The sequence below is a fragment of the Centruroides sculpturatus genome, unplaced genomic scaffold (genome assembly GCF_000671375.1).
Source record: "Centruroides sculpturatus isolate CEXI.00-Female unplaced genomic scaffold, Cexi_2.0 scaffold734, whole genome shotgun sequence".
Lineage (NCBI taxonomy): Eukaryota > Metazoa > Arthropoda > Arachnida > Scorpiones > Buthidae > Centruroides > Centruroides sculpturatus.
The window spans coordinates 197,665-205,775 of record NW_019384907.1 but is presented as its reverse complement, the minus strand read 5'-3'; the positions used below and the strand labels follow the sequence as shown (position 1 = coordinate 205,775).

Below are 8,111 nucleotides of genomic sequence, written 5' to 3'. Positions count from 1 at the left end.
CAAACAATTATTTAAAAGTTCAAAACCTGTTTTCAATTAACTATATAAACATTAATTTTAAGACAAAATGAAATCAACTGATTAGAAAATTATAAATTTTATCAATCATAATTTGTTTAAAAATTTAGTCAATGATATATTTGCAAATTATGTGAGAGACGATCGTATAAGATTTAACATATCTACAATACAAACAGATATTTTTATTTATAGAACAACATGTTTTAATAGAGATATGTAAATTTTATAAATACTTATTATTCAAAATCAATAATATAAACAACATGCCACTCGGATAGGCAACTGAATGGCACTGTTAAAGACTTGTCCATTCAGCTCTCCATTAAAATCATTGTATTTTGTAGTTGTGCCTTAACTCCGAAGTTTATTTTTATAATTTCTTATTTTTACTGCACATATATCAGTTTTGTTTTCGTCTGTTCGATAAATCGTAGACTTAATAAGCTGTTCTAAAAGATAAAAATGTAAAATAAGGACAATAACACAAATCGTGTACCTATATAATAATTTATTAATTTTATCATCGTTCAATGTTAATAATCGTTAGACATCCACAGTGTGTACTGTGTGCCTGCATATGATATAATTTATCATACAATAAATGAGCTGTGGTTGTGTAGTAGAGTTGAATTACGGGTTGGCAAGCTATGGCATACGTGCTGAACCTAGCACGCAGAACTATTTTCAGTGGCACTCTGATTAAATAGAAATTACTAAAATTTAAATTTAAATATGCACCTATAAATATTTTAGACACATTCTTGAATAATTGTGCACATACTCGCAGTAAATGGAATGCATCCATATTCAGTACCCTGAGAGTTTGTCAGTTCTTTACAACTGACAGGAGTCATAATAAAACACCAATAATCTGTATAAACTCAGAGGGGACACGACAAAGTTCATCATTATAAATTTAGAAAGTATTACAGATATAATATAAAGACGTTAAATATCTCTGACATTTACTTTATTTTAAATAAATAAAAAAATAATACAAATAATACCATTACTTTCACTTCCAGTTTTAATTTGCATACAGCAAATTGACAGATATCTTGAAATGCATTCTGCATCTGAAAAAACAGGAAGAAACCAAATTAATACTTAAAATTATCTTACTAATATATAATAATATAAAATACCAAATCTAATATATAATCGAGACGGGTTGATGATAATAATAATAATAATAATAAGCGCAGAGCCCAAACGGTTAGGAGTTGAAAGTTAAAATTTGGTACACAGTTAGGGTACGTTAGGAGAACGCACACTAAGAAGGGATTTTTCGAAATTCCTCACCACGGGGGAGAGGGACAGGATTAAGGCTTAAACACTTCCATCAACAATGGAAGTGTTAAGTAACAATGGAAGTGCTAAGTAACAATGGAAGTGTTTAGTAACAACGGAAGTTTTAAGTAACAATAAAAGTTTTAAGTAACAATGGAAGTGTCAACAATGGAAGTGTTACGTAACAATGGAATTGTTAAGAGAAATCGACGTGCAAGACGCAGATGCAGTTTTTTTCGTTTTTGCGAGAAATGAACATATTTTTAGACCAATCTAAAAATTCTCTAATTAGTCTGGAAACAAGGGGACCCAATTCTTGCATTCTGTGAAAACGGGTAAGGTTGACTGTAACGTAATAATCTTTATCTTAGTTATCGTTACTTTTGCCCGAGCAACGCTTTGCCCACCTGCTAGTAATATTTATAATCTAAATAATCTAAACTAAAGAGTACAGATTGAATAAGTAAAACACGAATAAAGATTTACCGTGAATGCAAAAAAAAGATTTACTGTGAATGCAAAACAGCACAATAAACAGCCAAAATATATACCGGTTAATGTACAGATAAGGGAAATTCCTAAGAACAAGTATTGCATTAATTCATGCATTTTTATGAATAAATATCCGTAAAACCAGAAACATGTGAACCAGATGAAAATGAAATAAAGTGAGCAGAGCACAGAATTAAACTTTGTGTTCATCTGATTCACGAACGACCACAATTGTTCGTGATGACACATAAATTCCTTTAATTTTTTTTCCACGAATTTGTTAGTTTTCTTTATTAGAAAGAGTTCATTCAGCAGATGTTCGAATTTCTTGTGAGCAACGAACAATACAATCGCTGATAACATCAATCCATATGTAATTTTTCTTATGCACAATATTAAAACTAAAGCAATTTGATACTACAAAAAGTGTATCATTTTCAAAAACCTGTTCTGTTTTTACAGACGTGTAAAAGACTTTTGTATCCCTGAAGGTAAGAGATGAGTCCGAATAATATTTGGTACAATTTGGTACTTAAAACCATCATGTATGATATTTTATGTGTCAAGGAAAAATTTTAATAAATTTATTGTATAATGTTTATTATGCATTAGTGTAAGATAAATTTATGTCATTCACCATTTCAATATTTGAAATAACTTGCAACCAAATCACATTTATTAGATGTTTACATTGATAATGGATTTATCAACGTAACTCCATTACTACATTTTTCTAATGGGCGTCATCCATTAAGATTCATTAGCAGTTTTATTAACATTACTCTATTCTAATTTATAAATTATTTTTCGTTACCATAAAAATTTACTTGATATTATATAAACGTGTAATAAAAGTGTGAGATCTGAATAGCCCCTGTGACTAATTAGTAATTTAATTATAAAGTTAAAATTTTATCGAAAAATATTCTTTCATTTTGGTGAGAAATTTATGTTTTTCCAAACGAGGGAAAACTGATAAAAAGTCACTTCCTGCAACGGAAGTTGAAACATCCTTTTGTTTTCCCTTTATCTGCTAAAAATCTCAGCACCCTGGGAATTGTTAACCACTCGATAAATCCTCTTTCCCTCTGTTCACGTGAGAGAATCAGAAAAGCTGATTGGAGAAAACTCATGACAAATAGCAAAAGTTTTGCATGATTCGAGGAGTACGCCACGAAATTCCACAGAAGGAAGACGTATTCCATATTATCTGCTGAAGGCCAACGCCCATAGTCGTATCCCGCAGATTTTAAAAATGAGTTCAAGTTAGGAAGAATAGGGAAGAAAATATATAAATATGTGCCAGGCAAGACCTACCTAGAAAGAACTGAAGTCCCTCATTAAAAGACCGAAGAAGATAAAAGGTTTTCCGAGATAGTATGATTATAGTAGAAATTGTGAGCTCTCTCTCTCGAAACGTTCGTTTTAATTATTCTATTTTTGTGTAAATTTTGTTTATTTTGTCTCATTAAATGTTTGTTTTATTATTGTTAAAGAAATGTCTCCTCTTATCTGAATCAAACCTATTTCCTCTACGAAGAAAAACGCGCGTTAATCCGCGTATCTAAAATTGATTAACTGGTGTCGGGAATCCTGACGAGGAAAAGGTGATTTCGCGATCACCTAGTTCTGCCGAAATTTACGCTCTCCTAGAAAAAGTTTAGAGACCGAATCTCGCGATTCTGAGTCGATTAAGTGGTACCCATTCTTCGGATTGTACCCCCGGCTAGTCTCATTAATATTTCTGTATTATAAGCCAAAATAGGATTGCAATTTTAGGAGATTTGAGCACTAAAATAAATTAATTTGATGGAAATTTGATCGAGAACTGAAGCTTTATAAAATAAGATATCCGCTCTCGTCTTTCGTGTATCTAATTTCGTTTACGAGTTAAAAGAAAGACGGACAGACGGACTGGCGGCAGTAAAAATTCATACGACTCTCTGTGTTAGCTACTTGTGATATTTTTCGTCATATAAAATAAGGCAATTTATTCCCAGTTTAAACAAAGTAAAAACTAAATAAATTGAATAATTTCGGTTTATGTGAAATAAGCAGAGAAAATCCTGCCAAATACCTTGAAAACAGCAAAGTTCAGAATAGAAAATATGTGTTAAAATAATTAACATTTCGCTCTATACCTTCTGAATCACTACGAATGAGTGATAAGTTATTATTTAACAACGTATAATTTTTCAACCGTTATTTTAAAAAAAACATTGAAAAATTATTGTTTAAATACAGTATTTTTAAAACTCTTCTGTTAATTAAAAAGTCTTTTTAAAGGCCTTTAATGGCATCAGTCACGACTGCAATATAAAAGAACAAAACAAAATATCTATATCTATATCCAATGGTGATATTCGAAATATTTAACAAAGGGTTCGCTAACAGAAAATTTTTCCTTAATTTTTTTCGCTCAAATGGTGCATCGGAAGGCTCTAGTTTAGTAGTGTTACAGAGTATAATACGTATATTTTAATATATATTTTTAAAAGAATCAAAACCATCAAGAAATGTTATATGTGTTTAACAAGGTTCGGAAAACTTTGAAAATGTTAACAACGGGTTCGGCCGAACCTGTGCGAACCCGCTGAATATCACCACTGTCTATATCTATATATAAAAATGGACATGTATGTCCCTATATTTCACTTTTCTGCCAAAACTACACATCGCACGTGAATGGTGTTTGTATGTGGTAGTAGCCCCAAGTCTCCATTCGTGCAGCAGGGGAATTGCGTCTCGATAGCTATAAGGGTGCGGGAGATATGGGCTTGAAAGTGGTTGAAAGTGGCTTTCTATTTCGAATGTTTTGTTCGAATTTGTTCGAATGTAATGTTCAATTTCGAATTTGTTCGAATTTTGTTTTGATTATAGAACGATCGTAAACGTTCCAGAAACGTTCAAAATAGTTCGTTTGACTAGACGTGAACAGGAGACGTTCAGAAATAGAATCGGGACCAGATCTCTAATCAGAAACGGGGGACCTAATTCTTGCATTCTGTGAAAACGGGTAAGATTAGCTTGAATGTAATTATCTTAATCTTCACTATCGTTACTTTTTAAAAACCCAGCGAAGCGGGTCCTTGCAGCTAGTATTAAATAAATCTCGTGAATAAACTTGACAAGTATAGGTTAATCATTTTACAACTTAATTATGCAACACATACGAATTTATGCTATTATACGAGACGTAAGAAAAGTATCGCTATTATATACATTTACAATTTTAATTAACTTATGCCAGTAATTGCAGAAAATGGAAATATTTTAACATAAATTTCGCAAAATATCAATGCATATATATATATATATTCATAAATATTTATTAGTAGTTATTATCTTCTTTCTGAAAGTAAATATTCGAATATTTTACTTTCAAAAATACGTCCATTAATGTAGTTTGTAATGCCACTCCTTCATAAAACACTGATGATTATAACCATTTAATAGACATTATGCAATATAATGTCTATTATGTTGCAAAAGCGTAATAATTAAGAAATAAATCGATAATCTACCTAAACAAGTCAGAGAATATTTGCTTGAATGACAGTATCTAAATGCGTTAAAAATTAAACGAGTTTTGTGCCATTAGTTCTACAATCAGTACAGATAATGAGAACTAAAGTATGACAAGATTTCTATTTTGATTTTACGTCCTTGTGAATTATTTCATTAAAAATTATTCGAAAAAAAAGACTCAAACAATGTTTGTATCACTTTAATTTCCAATAATGAAAATAAATAACTGAGTTAAAGTAATCCTGGGCTAATATGTAGAATCTTAATGGATAACGTCCATTAGAGAAATGTACTAATGGAGTTACGTTGATAAATCCATTATCAACGTAAACATCTAATGAATGCGATTTCGATGTAACATTTAATTGTTTTCTGAGAATACATAAAGAGAACACTAGTGATGTAAGAAGTTACACGTGCATAAATAAGAAACTACCATACAGTAAAAGTATTTATTTCATGAGTAACTGTGCTAGAAAGTTGCAGACATGAATTCGAATTTCCAAGATACAATTTGCATGAGCTGTTTTATAGCACCTTGCTGCATGATATCTCTCGTTTTCGGGTTAGAGCCGTTCTACTTATGTAACTGTAAAAAGGACATTGCCATTTTACAAAAATCTCAACTGAAAAATACTTATACTAAATGTATAAGAATCATTTTGTGGGTAAATTCTTGCTTGCTCTTGTTGCATGCAACACCGATTGGCAGTAATTATGTAATTTGTAAAGGATGGTCTGACGACGTCAGTACTGAAGATTCGACATTGAATGCTGTTTTTGGACTTATATTTTTAGCTTATTCAATCTGCCTCAGTTGTTCCCGAAACAACAAATTCAAATTAATAGAAACTGGATTAAAGAACGAATATTTTCGACAGAAAATGATCAACGAAAATAATTTCACAATGAGAAAACTCTCTCTATTTGTTACTCTCTTTGCAATGATAATTGTTGTTGGCTTCTAACTTGCTACTGCATTTATCTTTTACCCCTCTATGCAAAGAAGACAATATTTTGAGGGTGAAGCACTTTTGTGTACTATTCAGATTGATTTATTTTTAATATTGTCTATAGGAGGAATTACATGTTCATTGTTGTTATCAGCGATTGTATTGTTTGTTGCTCAGAAGGAATTCGAATATCTGCTGAATGAACTTTTTCTAATTAAGAAAACTAACAAATTCGTGGAAAAAAAATTGAAGGAATTTATGTGGCATCACGAAGAATTATGTACATTTGTCAATCAGTTGAACACAAAGTTTAATTTTTTGCTCTGCTTACTTTATTTCGGTGTCATATGGGTCACAAGTTTCTGGTTTTACGGATACTTATTTATAAAAATTCAAAAATTAGCGCAGTTCTTGTTTTTAGGAATGTCCATCATCTGTACATTAACCTGTATATATATGGGATGTTTATTGTGCTGTTTTGCATTCACGGTGAATCTTTATTCGTGTTTTACTCATTTAATTTGTATTCTTTGGTTTAGATTACTTTGCTTATAAATATTATTTTGTTTTTTATATTATTATATATTAATAAGATAATTTTAAGTATCAATTTTCGTTTTTTTCCTGTTTTTTCAGATGCAGAATGCATTTCAAGATATCTGTCAATTTGCTGTATGCGAATTGAAACTGGAACAGAAGCTAAAGGTATTATTTGTATTATTTTTTAGTTTATTAAAATGAAGTAAATGCCAGAGATAATTAACTTCTTAATGTTATATCAGTAATACTTTCGAAATTTATAATGATTAATTTTCTTGTGTCTCCTTTGAACGTATATAGATTATATATGTTCTATGACTACTGTTGAATGGGCAACTCTTAATAGCGCCGTTCAGTGGCGTATCCGAGTGGCGTGTGTGAAGCTAGTCTTAGTCTATATTTTTATTTATAGAACTAAAATCAATTGTTATTCTTATAGAATATTACCTTACATTTTATCTCAATGTTTTTACATTGTTTTGCGTATATTTTCTACAGATTCTTGATTTCATGAAAAGATTCGGGAAGGTTTCATTGTGTATTACGATGGGTGGATTCTTAGTCGTCGATAAGAAAATCCCTCTTAAGGTTGCTAATTCTGTGTTTTTGTAGATAATTCATAAATGCTACTAATTTTAATAATGCATGAGTTCAGTTATAATTACAAAAATTTGAATCTTTTTCAGATGGCAAAAACGTTGCATTCTGTTTTTTCGGGACTTTTAAAATTAAGAAACGTATCGAATGCGAGGATACGCTGCGACAGCAATTTCACTATTAATTATACGTCTTATAATTGAAAATGTAGAATTCCAAATTTACGAAGTATTTATAAACGGAAAGTTTCAGTGTCTTATAATCAATATAAAAAGAGTAATATTAACGCAATCCATATTGCGTTAAAGTAATTTTCTGTAATTTTATAGAGAAGCAAATAGTAAACTACATAGATTAAATGATAATGTTAGCATATACTCTGTTACATTAAATATGATATGCATGTGTAGAATTTTTATAATTGGTAAGCATTATTTCTATTATTGATTTCGAACAGTACATATTTATAAAATTTACATATTTCTATTAAAACATGTTCTTCATAAACACAAATATCTGTTTGTATTGTAGATATGTTAAATGTTATACGATCGTCTCTCACGTAATTTGCAAATATATCATTAACTAAATTTTTGAATAAATTATGATTGTTGAAATTCATAATTTTCTAATGCGTTGATTTGATCTTGTCTCACAATTAATGTTTTTATAGTAAATTGAAAAAGTTTT

General features: G+C 30.2%; 1 long non-coding RNA gene across 1 annotated transcript; it reads left to right on the top strand.

The window, feature by feature from the left end:
• The first annotated feature begins 4,764 nt into the window (after window positions 1-4,764).
• On the top strand, window positions 4,765-7,793 carry LOC111631577. Its single transcript, XR_002757726.1, has 4 exons — window positions 4,765-4,819; window positions 6,921-6,989; window positions 7,323-7,412; window positions 7,511-7,793. It is a non-coding gene; the product is annotated as an uncharacterized LOC111631577 (long non-coding RNA).
• The last annotated feature ends 318 nt before the right edge of the window (window positions 7,794-8,111 follow it).